General features: G+C 44.2%; 1 protein-coding gene across 3 annotated transcripts in view; it reads left to right on the top strand.

Annotated features, from left to right (window-relative positions):
- Positions 1–13,831, top strand: part of SACS (sacsin molecular chaperone) — a 234,169-nt gene that overhangs the window by 103,821 nt on the left and 116,517 nt on the right. For 2 of the 3 annotated variants that reach the window (XM_043504295.1, XM_038388880.2), the window contains one exon: positions 12,739–12,836. The gene's annotated coding sequence lies outside the window, so the exon portion shown is untranslated. Of the gene's footprint in view, positions 1–10,274; positions 10,299–12,738; positions 12,837–13,831 lie in introns of all 3 variants that reach the window. The other variant, XM_038388864.2, reaches the window with a different exon arrangement.

Raw genomic sequence — 13,831 nt, 5'->3', positions numbered from 1 at the left:
CAAGGAAAGTGTGGGCCCCTTACTGAATGAGGGAGGCAAGCTAGTGACAGAGGATGTGGAAAAAGCTAATGTACTCAATGCTTTTTTTGCCTCTGTTTTCACTAACAAGGTCAGCTCCCAGACTGCTGTGCTGGGCAACACAAAATGGGGAAGAGATGGCCAGCCCTCTGTAGAGATAGAGGTGGTTAGGGACTATTTAGAAAAGCTGGACGTGCACAAGTCCATGGGGCCGGACGAATTGCATCCGAGAGTGCTGAAGGAATTGGCGGCTGTGATTGCAGAGCCCTTGGCCATTATCTTTGAAAACTCGTGGCGAACGGGGGAAGTCCCGGATGACTGGAAAAAGGCTAATGTAGTGCCCATCTTTAAAAAAGGGAAGAAGGAGGATCCTGGGAACTACAGGCCGGTCAGCCTAACCTCAGTCCCTGGAAAAATCATGGAGCAGGTCCTCAAAGAATCAATCCTGAAGCACTTAGAGGAGAGGAAAGTGATCAGGAACAGTCAGCATGGATTCACCAAGGGAAGGTCATGCCTGACAAATCTAATCGCCTTTTATGATGAGATTACTGGTTCTGTGGATGAAGGGAAAGCAGTGGATGTATTGTTTCTTGACTTTAGCAAAGCTTTTGACACGGTCTCCCACAGCATTCTTGTCAGCAAGTTAAGGAAGTATGGGCTGGATGAATGCACTATAAGGTGGGTAGAAAGCTGGCTAGATTGTCGGGCTCAACGGGTAGTGATCAATGGCTCCATGTCTAGTTGGCAGCCGGTGTCAAGTGGAGTGCCCCAGGGGTCGGTCCTGGGGCCCGTTTTGTTCAATATCTTCATAAATGATCTGGAGGATGGTGTGGATTGCACTCTCAGCAAATTTGCGGATGATACTAAACTGGGAGGAGTGGTAGATACGCTGGAGGGGAGGGATAGGATACAGAAGGACCTAGACAAATTGGAAGATTGGGCCAAAAGAAATCTAATGAGGTTCAATAAGGATAAATGCAGGGTCCTGCACTTAGGATGGAAGAATCCAATGCACCGCTACAGACTAGGGACCGAATGGCTCGGCAGCAGTTCTGCGGAAAAGGACCTAGGGGTGACAGTGGACGAGAAGCTGGATATGAGTCAGCAGTGTGCCCTTGTTGCCAAGAAGGCCAATGGCATTTTGGGTTGTATAAGTAGGGGCATAGCGAGCAGATCAAGGGACGTGATCGTTCCCCTCTATTCGACACTGGTGAGGCCTCATCTGGAGTACTGTGTCCAGTTTTGGGCCCCACACTACAGGAAGGATGTGGATAAATTGGAAAGAGTACAACGAAGGGCAACGAAAATGATTAGGGGTCTAGAGCACATGACTTATGAGGAGAGGCTGAGGGAGCTGGGATTGTTTAGTCTGCAGAAGAGAAGAATGAGGGGGGATTTGATAGCTGCTTTCAACTACCTGAAAGGGGGTTTCAAAGAGGATGGCTCTAGACTGTTCTCAATGGTAGCAGATGACAGAACGAGGAGTAATGGTCTCAAGTTGCAATGGGGGAGGTTTAGATTGGATATTAGGAAAAACTTTTTCACTAAGAGGGTGGTGAAACACTGGAATGCGTTACCTAGGGAGGTGGTAGAATCTCCTTCCTTAGAGGTTTTTAAGGTCAGGCTTGACAAAGCCCTAGCTGGGATGATTTAACTGGGACTTGGTCCTGCTTTGAGCAGGGGGTTGGACTAGATGACCTTCTGGGGTCCCTTCCAACCCTGATATTCTATGAGTTGAGGCCTAACTAGCATGGAGTACAGTGGAAGAATTTCTTCTCATGTCTTGCTTACAAAACTCCTGCTAATACATACCAGAATGATATTTGCTTTTGTTGCAACAGTGTTACACTGTTGACTCATATTTAGGTTGTGATCCACTATGACCCCAGATCTCTTTGCACAGTACTCCTTCCTAGGCAATCATTTTCCATTTTGTATGTGTGCAGCTGATTGTTCCTTCCTAAGGACAAATGCAAAGTATTCCACTTATTGAACTTCATCCTATTTACTTCAGACCATTTCTCTAGTTTGTCCAGATTATTTTGAATTTTAATCCTATCCTCCAAAGTACTTGCAACCCATCCCATCCCATCGTCCACAAACTTTATAGGTGTACTCTCTATTCCATTATCTAAATCATTGATGAAGATATTGAACAGAACCGGACCCAGAACTGATCCCTGCTGATCGATATGCCCTTGCAGCTTGACTCTGAACCACTGATAACTACTCTCTGGGAACAGAGAGGCTGGATGTGATAAAGTTGTGGATATAATTGAGGGTTGTGTGTGTGGGGGGAGGGAGGGGTGTATATCCTAAAAGGATGGTCACAACCTCTTCATCACATGGAGATGAAAAAATCAGTTCAGCAGCAACAACAGAACCCCATAAGAAGGTGAGATGGTACAACAGAAACAAAGCATAGCAACATTCAGTAAACTGTTAACCGGGAGCAGGTATGGCCTTACATGAGGCAAACTGAGGTGGCCACCTCAGGTGCCAGACTGTGGGGGGGCGCCACTAGGACCCAGAGTGTAGAAAATTGTGTCTGCTGCTGGTGCATATGTATTCTCTCTGCTCTAGATGCACAGAGATGGTGGAGTGCTGTGCTGGAGGAAGAAGGGCACATGAGACATAACAGGCAGGCAGGAGAAAAGATGAGAGGGAATAACAGAAAGCGGCAGGAGCTGCAGGGAGGGAGAGGAGGAGGAGCCTCTTAGGTACCTCTCCAGCACCCCCAGGAGCCTGGACTGATTAACACCAGCTTCTCAGGGAGCTTTCTGTTTCCTGCTGCTTCCCTAAACCCACTTGAGGAGAACAGGCAGTCAACTGAAGTAGTAGGAGCCAGTTAGGCCCTTAAGACACTGATATCTTCCCTCACGCAGGCCCTGCTACCAGCCTGCTTATTTGTCCCCTTCAACTGAGTGTTGAGAGCCTCTTTAGCTGGCACAGAACAGCAGTCATGAGTGAAAGAAGAAAACGCCCCTCTGGGGCAGCATTCAGAAAAAGAAGGAAAGCAAAGGAAGCTTTTCTATCTAAGCAGGAAGGAGCTCTCCTGAGATACACAGACACAAATGTTCAGGGGTGAGCCTTCCGGCCCCAGTGAGGATGTGCGTGGCGAGGAGATGCCTGATCTTCCAGTTAGTCAGAGTGCAGGTGACCTGGCAGCTACTGCAGCATCCATGTCTCCATCTCAAATGGATGCAACGTGCACATTCCTGAAGAAAAGTGTAGATCAGAGAAGAGTGTGGTGGAGGCGCAAGAAACAGCTGCTGCTGAGTTTAGTTCCTTTAAGGCTAGATGATCCAGGACTGTGGACCCACTTGAGCAGTAGTCTGAGGGACTTCCTTGTACTGCATGGACCACAGCAAGTGAAAAACTTCATGTTCCCCAAAGACAAAGAAAATAGAAGTGTCCATCCAACACATTACTGGTGTAAAATCCCCAATGGACAAAGTGGACAGGCCATGGCTTATGTACTCAAAACCCCAGAATGCTGCATACTGTTTTTGCTGCAAACTCCTCCAGTCTAGTGTTCCAGCCACACTGGGTTCTACAGGAACAAAGGACTGGAAAAATCTGGCTAGAGATCTTGCATGCCATGAGAAGGTAGCAAATCACCAGAGAGCATTCCATAGGTGGAAAGAGCTTGAGATGAGACTAAGGTTAAGGGCCCCCACAGATGATCAGCATCAAGAGAAGATTGCATCAGAGTCTCTTTACTGGCAAAATGTTCTGAAAAGGCTCATTGCCATTGTCAGAATGCTTGCTACCCAAAACCTAGCACTCCGTGGCACTTCATATCAGCTGTATGTGCCAAACAATGGAAACTTCCTTAAAATTATGGAGCTGATGGCTGAGTTTGATGCTGTACTCCAGGAGCATCTAAGAAGAGTCATGACCCAAGAAATGTACACACACCACTACCTTGGAAAAACAATTCAAAATGAGATCATACAGTTACTGGCAACAAACGCCAAACGAAGATTGTGGCAGATCTGAAGTCAGCAAGATATTACTCTGTTATTCTGGACTGCACACCTGACATCAGCCATACAGAACAAATGACTTTAATGGTGCGTTTTGTCACAACAACAGAACCTAGTGAAACGTCCCTGCAATGGTGACTATCAGAGAGCATTTTCTAGAATTTATTTACCGATGATCTACAGGAGCTGGTATGACAAATGTGCTTCTTAAAAAGCTGGAAGATATGGGAATTGCAATAGCTGACATGAGAGGTCAGGGCTATGATAATGGTGGCAACATGAGAGGAAAGAACAGAGGAGTGCAGACACAGATCTGAGAGTTAAATCCTCGAGCTTTTATTGTCCCATGCAGCTCTCATTCATTGAATTTTGTGGTCAGTGATGCAGCATCAGCTTCTAGTGAGGCTGCTAATTTTTTTAATGTAATTCAAACCAGCTATCTGTATTTCTCTGCATCAACTCATCGATGCCAAATTTTGAAGCAACATCTGGGAACATCGTCTCTGAAACTGAAACCACTGAGTGCCACCTGATGGGAAAGTCGAATGGAGGCGATAAAGCCTATCATAGACCAAATTGGGAAGACAGATGATGCCATAGTTGCCATTATGGAGGATAATGCTCTGACAGGAACTATTTGTGGGAGAACAGTGGCAGAGGGAAATGGAATCACCAGAAACATACATAACTTCAAATTTCTGTGTGGCTTAGTGTTGTGGCCTGACATACAAATAAATGTTGTAAGCAAGAGACTCCAAGGTGTCGACCTTGATATATCTGGAGCAATGGAACAACTGGACAAAGTAAAGTCATACCTACAGTCTTACTGGTCAGATGAGGGATTTCAAAACGTTCTGAAGAGTGCACAGAAGTTGGCAGAGGAACTTCATAGATACTAAGGTCAGAAGGGACCATTCTGATCATCTAGTCTGACCTCCTGCACAACACAGGCCACAGAATCTCACCCACCCACTCCTGCGAAAAACCTCACCTATGTCTGAGCTATTGAAGTCCTCAAATCATGGTTTAAAGACTTCAAGGAGCAGAGAATCCTCCAGCAAGTGACCCGTGCCCCATATTACAGAGGAAGGCGAAAAACCTCCAGAGCCTCTTCCAATCTGCCCTGGAGGAAAATTCCTTCCCGATCCCAAATACGGCAATCAGCTAAACCCTGAGCATATGGGCAAGATTCACCACCCAGATACTACAGAAAATTCTTTCCTGTGTAACTCAGATCCCACCCATCTAATATCCCATCACAGGCCATTAGGCCTATTTACCCTGAATATTTAAAGATCAATCAATTACCAAAATCACATTATCCCATCATACCATCTCCTCCATAAACTTATCGAGTTTAATCTTAAAGCCAGATAGATCTTTTGCCCCCACTGCTTCCCTTGGAAGGCTATTCCAAAACACTGAAGCTATTTTCCCACCCATTCAAGAATACAAGAGTCACCGAAGAAGAAGACATTTTGATTACGAGGCATGGGCTAATCCCATAAGAGACCCCAAACAACAATTCGAAGTTGAATTCTTTAACCAGGTGCTAGATTGTGCAATACAGTCAGTTGAAGAACGTTTCATGCAGCTCAAGAAACACAGCAGTATATTTGGGATGTTCTGGGATATTCCAAAACTCCTCACTATACCTGAAGAAGATCTACACCAGCAATGCAGGGCACTAGAGACAGTGTTGACACATGATGACATGCGCGATATTGATGCGAGTGATTTAGGTGATGAACTGAAAGCCCTTTCAAGATACAGTTCAGCAGGATCAACTCCAAAGGTGGTTCTGGAATATATGTGCACAAATAAGATGACCACTCTCTTTCCAAATGCTTTTATTGCTCTGTGCATACTTCTCACACTTCCTGTAACAGCTGTTAGTGGAGAACGCAGCTTCTCCAAACTGAAGGTAATAAAAACACATCTACGCTCCACAATGACACAGGAGAGGCTGGTCAGCCCTGCAATCTCAACAGAGCATGAGCTGGCCCAGATGTGGACCTTCAGGAAGCAGTTCAAATCTTTGTAACCAAGAAGGCATGGAAGCACCACTCGGATTATTCAAACAGATAAAAATGCCAGTGTTTACTATGCAGACAAGAAAAGTTACATTTGCTGTTCAGGCATTTGAAAGTTAAGTGTTAAATAAAATTTTTGAACAAGGTGTTTTAAGTTGTTAGTTCTCCTTTATTGGGGTAGGTAGCAGAGCAGTACTATGAGAGGAGTAGAACATGAAGAAGGCAGAATTGAGACCTTTCAAAGTTTTGGCCCAAGCAAGGGGGCAAGGGGCCTCATTTGAGCTCCCCGCCTCAGGTGCCAAAACATTGTGGGCCAGCCCTGACCAGGAGAGAATCTTTATAATCATAAATTGCAATAAGGTAGCATAAGCCAAAAGAGTACAAACCAACATTTTACCATCCTGGAGATCAACCCTGTCTTCAGAGCCTAAGGCTGGAGCTTTGCCTTTCAGTCGTTCTTTCTCCTCTGTATGTCCCAGAATCCAAATGGAATTTCATTCCCTGGAGCACATATGCAAAGGGAGGCAGGGTGGGAGGGTAAAGTGAAGCTGGACGTAAACCCTTGTTTACTGGGGACCAACTAGTTTACACACTTCTTATACTGCAATTTTAGTAACAAAAGGAGGGTAGATGTCAACCTCACCATCTCCTAAATATTATCATTTCCTCTAGTTGCTTCTCTCTAGCTAACATTATCTCTGTCTTATCCAGATTGGGTTTCAGCCAACTATCCCTCATCCAAAACAACTATCTCTCATCCCACTCTAGTCATGGCCAGTCATGAAGAAGCCTAAATGTCCGCACCATCTAGACCTGATGTACCAGAGCTCAGTTTCATAAGCATACTATAGGCATTGCAACCATAATGGTTTCACTTTTTGCCTGGCAGCATCTCATACACATTGAGCAGGAGGAGTAACAGGGTAGAACATTGCAGCTCCCCTGATATTTTGCTTGACTCTTCTTACCATTGAAAAGAACAAAACTATTCAAGTATGATTGTTTCTGTCTCTGCCAGGATTGACAGACTCCAGAAGTCAGGGGATGGGGATGTTCACATATATTCTTATTTTCTTGTGGCCAGTCAGGATCAGGACATCCAGGGACTCCAGCTTCTGCTCAATATAGTTGTCAGGGTGTTGAGGTCTGGCAGCTCTGGTTGGGCTGTGTCCTGGAGTTGGTTACAAAGAACTTTCTTTTGGATGCCAGTTTATATAGCGAAACTTGTCATGCTTAACTATATCTTAACCAATTACTTTACTAAAGTATTATAAAATAATTATTTGACCAATCCTAACATATTGTGAAACAATTCTTTAACCAATCATACCCCACCTTAGTTGATTTAAATCTTGCAGAATTAATTATGCAACAGACAGAAACAATCAAAGAAACAGACAGAAACCATACAGATAAACAATAGAGAAGTAGGGACCATAAAGGTAAAACAATAAAGAAGTATAGATTTCACAATCACAATTGATAAGTGATTCCTTGCCAAACAGAATGCTATCAAACAAAGTTTTCTTGAAACATCTTAAGATTTTTTTATCTGGTGATGGTGGGTACTATTAGGACAGGAGCAACTTCTTAACAGCCCTACATTATATTAATTTGATTAATTTAGAGGGAATGTGAGGATGTGACATCTGCTTCTTGGCTTATGGCTGCTTGGCTGATGTCCTAATGTGGCTGCAGAAAAATGCCTCAGACCTTACAAAGTTGTCTTACCAAACAGCCTAGTAATCTTTATTTTATTTTTTTAAAAGGCAAGCAGCTCTAGCCACTGTCATTGGAGAAAGAAAAGGAGTACTTGTGGCACCTTAGAGACTAACAAATTTATTTGAGCATAAGCTTTCGTGAGGTATAGCTCACTTCATCAGATGCATGCAGTAGAAAATACAGTGGGGAAATTTATATACACAGAGAACATGAAACAATGTGTGTTACCATAAACTGTAAGGAGAGTGATCACTTAAGATGAGCTATTCCCAGCAGGAGAGCTGGGGGGCGGGGAGAAAACCTTTTGTAGTGATAATCAAGGTGGGCCATTTCCAGCAGTTGACAAGAACGTGTGAGGAACAGTGGGGGAGACAAGCCAATCCTTGCTTACAGACAGCCCCCCAAACTGAAGCAAATACTCACCAGCAACCACACACCACACAACAAAAACACTAACCCAGGAACCTATCCTTGCAACGAAGCCCGTTGCCAACTGTGTCCACATATCTATTCAGGGACACCATCACAGGGCCTAATCACATCATCCACACTATCAGAGGCTCGTTCACCTGCACATCTACCAATGTGATATATGCCATCATGTGCCAGCAATGCCCCTCTGCCATGTACATTGGCCAAACTGGACAGTCTCTATGTAAAAGAATAAATGGACACAAATCAGATGTCAAGAATTATAACATTCAAAAACTAGTTGGAGAACACTTCAATCTATTTGGTCACTTGATTACAGACCTAAAAGTGGCAATTCTTCAACAAAAAAACTTCAAAACCAGACTCCAACGAGAGACTGCTGAATTGGAATTAATTTGTAAGCTGGATACAACTAACTTAGGCTTGAATAAAGACTGGGAGTGGATGTGTCATTACATAAAGTAAAATTACTTCCCCATGTTTATTCCCCCCCTCCCGTTCCTCGCACGTTCTTGTCAACTGCTGGAAATGGCCCACCTTGATTATCACTACAGAAGTTTCCCCCCACTCTCCTGCTGATAATAGCTCACCTTACCTGAACACTCTCGTTACAGTGTGTATGGTAACACCCATTGTTTCATGTTCTCTGTGTATATAAATCTCCCCACTGTATTTTCCACTGCATACATCTGATGAAGTGAGCTGTAGCTCACGAAAGCTTATGCTCAACTAAATTTGTTAGTCTCTAAGGTGCCACAAGTCCTCCTTTTCTTTTTGCGGATACAGACTAACACGGCTGCTCCTCTAAAACCTGTCATTGGAGAGAGGACAAGTGTCAAGAGATGCCTTCTTGAGCATAGGTCTGATTATCAGCACCTCTTAAAGGAGTGACAACTTCCCCTCTGTGAAGGAAGCATTGATGGTGTCTTATGCTAACACATCTGGTTTCCTTATTAGTCACCTTACCAGTTAAGGACAATTCTGGATTGTAGGTTGTAGCCTAAAGTTCTCAGAATATATCCATAAACTTAGTGAGTGGCCAAAACTCAAATATAGAAGAAATTGTATTAGTTTCTTTCAGGCATCAATCTAGCTACCACTATTGTCTGCATCCAAGCTATCAAGTAGGCTAAGCAGTTGGGGAAACTCCATGCTATGAGAAAAACTTAACTTAGTATCTGAGAAAAGACCATGTGGAAAAGTTCTGTTGTTTGGGACTTTACAGATGCTGAGGTGGAGGAAAAAGCCACAGCCTAATAATTTTTAAAAAATGAGCTGTCTTTAAGACACACGCATTTTATTTAAAGCACAATTTCTGCCAGCAGCACCTTAATCTCCCTCCTTCTGTGGATCTGTGAGAGATAACAACTGTGTACTGAGGTGATCTAGGAGGAAAATGCAATGCCAGGAGTATTTCAGGGTCACCATTTTAAAAGTGAACATATAAGATGTTAGAGAATTGTATAGTCATTCTTTCTCAGATACCTGGAACCCATCCTCTTTCAGATTTCAGAGTAGCAGCCGTGTTTGTATTCACAAAAAGAAAAGGAGTACTTGTGGCACCTTAGAGTCTAACAAATTTATTTGAGCATAAGCTTTCGTGAGCTACAGTTCACTTCATCGGATGCTGTAGCTCATGAAAGCGCATCCTCTTTCACTAATCCATAAGGTGGACCATTAAAATTGCTCCTGTACTCTTAACAGGAGCAAAGGTGAGCCTTGGCTCAAAAAGAAGGAAATAATGGTCTCTCCATGACACATGAGAACTTCATTCCCTCTGTTCCTTCTAATCCCAGTCCAAAACAAGATCTACAGTGTGAACAGGTACATACATGGAACCAGAAATCTTCCTGAGGGGGTCCATACAGAAGAAGGCACACTGAAGAACAGTTAAAACAAAACAAAAATTAAAATCAAACTTTGAAGGGCAATTCAAGGGTTTTTTTAAACTGAGGAGAGAGACTAAAATGGATATTAAAGGGGAACAAGTTCTACACTGTGGGCTCCACCAGTGCATATTAATGAATACTAATATTGATGACTATAATGTTAATCACTGTAATCTAATTCCATGCTTCAGGACTTCAACTGGTCACCTGCAGAGGTAAGGAAGGAATTTTCCCCCTGATGCACAATTGTAATTATTTATTTATTTCCCTTCCTTATGCTGAAGCATCAGAGATCTTCCACAGCTAGAGATAGAATACCAGCTATGGTGGACGGGTGTTCTGAGCTGTTACAGAAAATCCTCTATCTTAGATGCCTGTCTGCTGTGTCTTTCTCACATGCTTAGGGTCTAACTCGGGGGTGGGCAAACTTTTTGGGCCGAGGGCCACATCTGGTGGGGAAATTGGATGCAGGGCTTGGGCAGGGGGTTGGGGTGTGGGAGGGAGTGCGGGGTGTGGGAGGGGATGTGGTGTGCAGGAATGGGCTCAGAGCAAGGGTTTGGGGCAGAGGAGGGGTGAGGGGTGTATGAGGGGGCTCAGGGAAGGGGGTTGGGGCGCAGAAGGGGTGTGGACTGCAGGAGGGAGCTCAGGGCAGGGGGTTGGGGTGCAGGGTGTATGAGGGGGCTCAGGGCAGGGAAATGGGGTGCAGGAGGGGTGCAGGGTGCAACAGGGGGCTCAGGGCAGGAGTTGGGGTGCATGGGAGTACAAGGTGCAGCAGTAGAGGGCTCAGGGCAGGGAGTTGGGAGGTGGGGTGCAGGAGGGGTTCGGGCTCCGGCCTGGCGCCGCTTACCTAAAGCAGCTCTGGGGTGGCAGCAGCATGCACTGGGGCCAGGGCAGGCTCCCTGCCTGCCCTGGCCCCATGCCGTGCTGCTGGCACCACGTTCCTGTGCGGCCCCTGGGGGAGGAGGGGGCACAGGGCTCCACGCCATTGGCATGCCTCCAGGTACCTCCCCTGAAGCTCCCATTGGTCGCAGTTCCCCATTCCCAGCCAATGGGAGCTGCGGGGGGTGGTGCCTGGAGGCAAGGACAATGCACGGAATCCTCTACCTCCTCCCCCCCCGGGGCCACAGGGATGAGGTGCTGGCCGCTTCTGAGAATGGCGTGGCGCCTGTGGTATCATGGGGGGCAATCCCGCGGGCTGGATCCAAAGTTCTGATGGGCTGGATCTGGCCCGTGGGCCATACTTTGCCCACCCCTGGTCTAACTGATCACCAGATTTGGGATTGGGAAGGAATTTCCCCCCATCAGATTGGCAGGGATGTTAGGGTATTTTACCGTCTTCTGCAGTGTGAAACCTGCATCACCTGCTGGCATCACCTGGGCATATTTTACCTAATCATTTCCAGCTGCATTGCTGAAACCTCAGTCTCGCCTGTCCTCTACGTTTTGGCACAAAACAGCATTCAAACGGTTACATGTAGCAACGTTCTCCTTTCCCTTTCCTTAGCTTTCTGGCAATTTGCAGATGAGTGAAGGAAAATATTTGGCAAGAAAAAAGACAGGGTAGCTACAGTGGTAAACCTCAAGCAAAGAAAGCATGGCTCTGTCTAGAAAAGATTGGATGTTTATTACAACATATTATAATGAAAGAATGATGTACTAGCCTGAGCATGCTGTACTCTACTTTTGGCAAGCTCAGCCGTCTTTCACCTGTTCCCAACTCAAAAAGATTGAACTTCAATGTCTTTCCCCTACAAACTACCTGCTTTCTAACGACATGGTTATCAATTAAAGCCCTTCTTTGGGTTTTCCCTTTAAAAGAGCCTTTTCCAGCATACCTTCCTGGTAGTTGGCCTGGCTCCAGCAACAGCTGTACTCCAGTATTGTTCTTTTACCTCTGACTGCAACAGGTTGTTACTATCTTCCTTTTAACTAGTAAGAATTTTGGCCCAGATTCACAAAGATATTTAGGCTGTTAACTGTTAGGCCCAGATCCACAAATGTATTTAAGCTCCTATGTTCATTTTTCTGTTGTCTGCCTTGGGGTGGCTTCTGCACTAGTGCTTTCTCTCATACCCTGGAAAGTTATACAGCCTTATATATTATCAAGTGGATGATCTCAGATAATTACAGAGAAAACAAAAATAGAAAATGCATTCACTCAGAAATGTAGGTGCTCTTTATTCCCTTTTTCTTCTTCTCTCTTGCCATTCCCCTATTTGGCATTGGCGACTTTTATAGCCTTCTTCCAAAACTCGTGATTGTATGCCTGATTGTTGTGCAAATTGGTCTTTCTAAGGTCCACTGATACCCTATCCAAGTCAAGTTACAAAGTCCCCCATAGTAGTCTTCCATCTAAGATCTGACAAATATAACTCTTGGGTCTCTGTTAGAGATGTCCGTATCAATGTAGCCTAGCTTCCCTCAACTTATCTTCAATTGGGGCAATTTGCATTAGGCTCCTCACAATTTCATGTTGTTTCCTATCATGGAGCGTCCAACCATTTGATCATCTCAGCAACTACATCTCTGTGGTGGAGAACATTCTGTTTTATTTTCTTGTGGTTGGCTAAGTCTCTGTTCTATACATTAGGATGAGTCAAATTATAGTTTTATACAATGTGCTTTTTAACTTTTATTGGCCTCTTTTTGTCATAGAAAACTGAAGTCAGCTCCTGTTGTTTGCACCGAGAAGCTTTAATATAATGCTGGACATCACATGGGAGGATACCATTATCCTCAACCATTGATCCTAGGTATGTAAATTCTTACACTCTACTTAGCTCTTTGCTGGTAATATCCTTTATGCTGGGTCCCCTCCCTCAGTTATCATAGCCTCAGTTTTACCAGTGTTCACTCTAAGTCTCACCAGCTCAGACCTGTGTTGCCACTGTTCAAGGTTGGTTTGCAGGGTCTCACAATCGTATTCACATATCACTAAGTAATCGGCGAACAGAATATTCCAAGGCGGCTCCCTTTGTGTATTTTCACTTATGTGTGTGATGGAATTGCTGATTTTATGAGCATAAATGTGATCTAGTTGGGATTACTGAAACTTGGTGGGATGATTCACATTAGTGGAATGTTAAAATCAATAGTTATAACCTATTTATGAAGGATCAAGTGGGGAAAAGGAGTGGGAGGAGGCACTCTATGTCAAAAGTGGCATTACCTGTTTCTGAGTCACTGATAACTTGGAAGAAAGTTGTTTATGGATCAATGTCCTAACAGAGAAAGCACATGATGTGGTACTAGCTGGTTTCTGCTACATGCCATCAAATCATACTCGGGAAGAGGATGACAAACTCATTATGCACCTATAAATAATATGTAGGAAAAAATCTGTGTGATCATGAGGAATTTCTATTTGAGTGATGTGCTGGAGGTCTCATGCTGCCAGCACTAAAACATCCTTGGAATTTCTAAACATTATCACTGACAATTTTCTAACTCAAAAAGTATTGCAGCCAACACAAGGGAATTGTTTTTTAGCCCTTATCCTAGCAGATAAAGAGGAACTGATCACAGAACTAAAAATTTATGGTAGCTTAGGTACAAGTGATCATGATCAATGAGCAAGCAGAATAAAGTCCAGACCAGTAAAATATATATATATATATAATATATACACACACACACACATATATACTCACTCTCTCTCTCTCTCTCTCTCTCTCTCTCTCTCTCTCTCTCTCTCTTCTTGTGCTTTAATAGGACAATTTCACAAAGCTAAAAATAGTTATGAGCCAAA

This window comes from Dermochelys coriacea, chromosome 1 (assembly GCF_009764565.3).
Source record: "Dermochelys coriacea isolate rDerCor1 chromosome 1, rDerCor1.pri.v4, whole genome shotgun sequence".
In the NCBI taxonomy this organism is placed as follows: Eukaryota; Metazoa; Chordata; order Testudines; family Dermochelyidae; genus Dermochelys; species Dermochelys coriacea.
This window is presented reverse-complemented; position numbering and strand designations above follow the sequence as displayed.